Source organism: Pteropus alecto, unplaced genomic scaffold (assembly GCF_000325575.1).
Source record: "Pteropus alecto unplaced genomic scaffold, ASM32557v1 scaffold24, whole genome shotgun sequence".
In the NCBI taxonomy this organism is placed as follows: domain Eukaryota; kingdom Metazoa; phylum Chordata; class Mammalia; order Chiroptera; family Pteropodidae; genus Pteropus; species Pteropus alecto.
Window position 1 is genome coordinate 11,180,546 of NW_006439192.1, and position 2,295 is coordinate 11,182,840.

A 2,295-nucleotide genomic window follows, 5' to 3' on the forward strand; every position below is an offset into this window, starting at 1 on the left:
GTGGACTCTCAGACAACTTTGTTAGAGGAAAGAGAATTTATTGCCTGCGGAGAGTGTGGGGCTTTCGACAGACCCAAAGCACAATCTCCCCTTGGTTAGATTTCTTACAGCTTATATACCCTTGCAGTGTCCATGCAAGGGGTGTGTGATTCTTTTGTCTGAGGTTTCACGTGTGCTTCGTGACTCAGGATGGGGAGGGAGAGCTTTGTGTGGAAGTTTCAGGGGAGGAACTTCCAGACCCTTGGTCTTACAGGTCATTTGTTTTGTAGAGTCTGAGACCTTGGTGTTATCAGCACCTTTATTGGATTCTTGAACAGAGAGACAGGAATCCTAGACTTACAGATAGGGAGAAGCATTCACTGATGTCAGTGCTCGCTCAGCAGGTTCCTTATCCAAAGGCTGAGCAATCGCTGTAAAACAGCAAACAGTTCCACAGTCTTGACATTCCTATACAGCTACAGAGCTAGGGAAGGGGCTGGAGGATCCTTAAGGTGGGGGATGCAGCTGTGGAAAACATGTTTAGCTGGAGAGCACTGGGCAGAATGGGGGAAGAGAGCAGTTTTAACCGGCTGAGTCGGTTATTTCTGCAGGCCCTTTCCTTTGCATTTTTTTCAGATGCCCCCTCTCCTCTCTCAATAAGAAGAGATGGAATACTGCCATTCATGACAACATGGATGGACCTCGAGATAATCATGCTAAGCGAAAGAAGCCAGATAGAAAAAGTAGAAAATCACATGATATCACTTATATGTGGGATATAAACCTAAAAGCAACAAATGAACAGGACAAATAAACAGAGACTCAAGGACCTGGACTAGTGGTTGCCAGAGGGTAGGGAGTGGGAGAGGAGTGGGGAGCTGGATAGGGTAAAGGGGGTTATATATGGTAGCTGAAGGAAACTAGACTTTGGGTGGTAAACACACAATAGAATATATTGATGTCAAATTATAATGTACAGCTAAAAATTATATAATTGTATTAACCAATGCTACCTCAAACTTAATTTAAAAAAAAAACAACTTTGTGACCCTAAATTCTAATAGATCCTTGTGATCCTAGATGCTTCTTCCACCTTCCAGAGGCAAGTATGAAAGAGAGACTTTTTCCCCAAAAGAGTGAGTGTGTACCCCAGGATATGAGACTCACAGTAAAGCAGCATAATTATCTAACCTTAGGTGTGATCATCCTCAAGCATTTATTGTTTTTCGCTCTGTGTCCACCTTTATAGAAAGTGAAGGAAAAAAGGAAGATAAGAAAATGGAGGTGAGAGAGGTTCTAACCTTATGCACCTACCACAAGTCAAGGGTATGCCAGGCCTTTTATACACAAGGTTTTATTTAATCTTTCCAATAAAACCAAGCATATGGGAGGTGGCATTATCCTCACTTTACAGTTCAGTATAGAGGCTCAGAGAAGTTAAGTATTCTGGCCAATGTAACAGAATTACCAGCAGATATGGGATTTGAGCAGCTCGATTTGGCCCCAAAGTCCATGTTGTATCCACTACACACCGCATGATTCTTTGTTCTTGTGCAGAACTTTCTTTGTTAGTGAGTTTTCTGGGTTACCCATCTCCTGAGCAGTCCACGCTAAACAAGAATGCTCTGTTTCCTTATATTCATTGGGTCTAGAGGCCATGGATCATCCTTGGGTTGACTGGGTTGGAGGCCAGAAGGAGGAAAGCCAAGGGCAGGATGAAGAGCCTGGTTTAGAGATAAACAAGACCAGAAACTAAAGATTCAGGCAGAAGCTTGGGTCCAAGCTGGGTGAGTTTGTTGGAGGCAGAGTCAAGAAGAGCTTGATAGTTGATGACCAGGAGAGGCAGTGAGCTGGTCAGGGGCACAAGACCTGGATGTCAGGGGCTGCTGCAGTTCGTGCCTCAACTCAAAAGCAGTGATAGCATATAGTATTCGTCTTTCTCTGTCTTATTGCACTTACTATAATGCCCTCAAGTTTTATCCATGTTGTCACAAATGGCAGAATTTCCCTTTTTATGGCCAAATAATATTCCATTGTATACATATATTTGTGTGGGTGTATATATCACACGTATCATATTTTCTTTATCCATTTTTTCATCAATGGATACTTAGATTATTTCCATGTCTTGGCTCTTGTGAATAATGCTGCAATGAAGATGGAGTATAGATATCTCTTAGAGAGAGTGATTATGTTTCCTTCGGGGGGAACATTGGATCACATGGTAGTTCTATTTTTAATTTTTGCGGAACGAACCTCCATACTATTTTCCATAACGGCCGTAACAATTTACATAGTTGGGCTTCTTGATTCCCA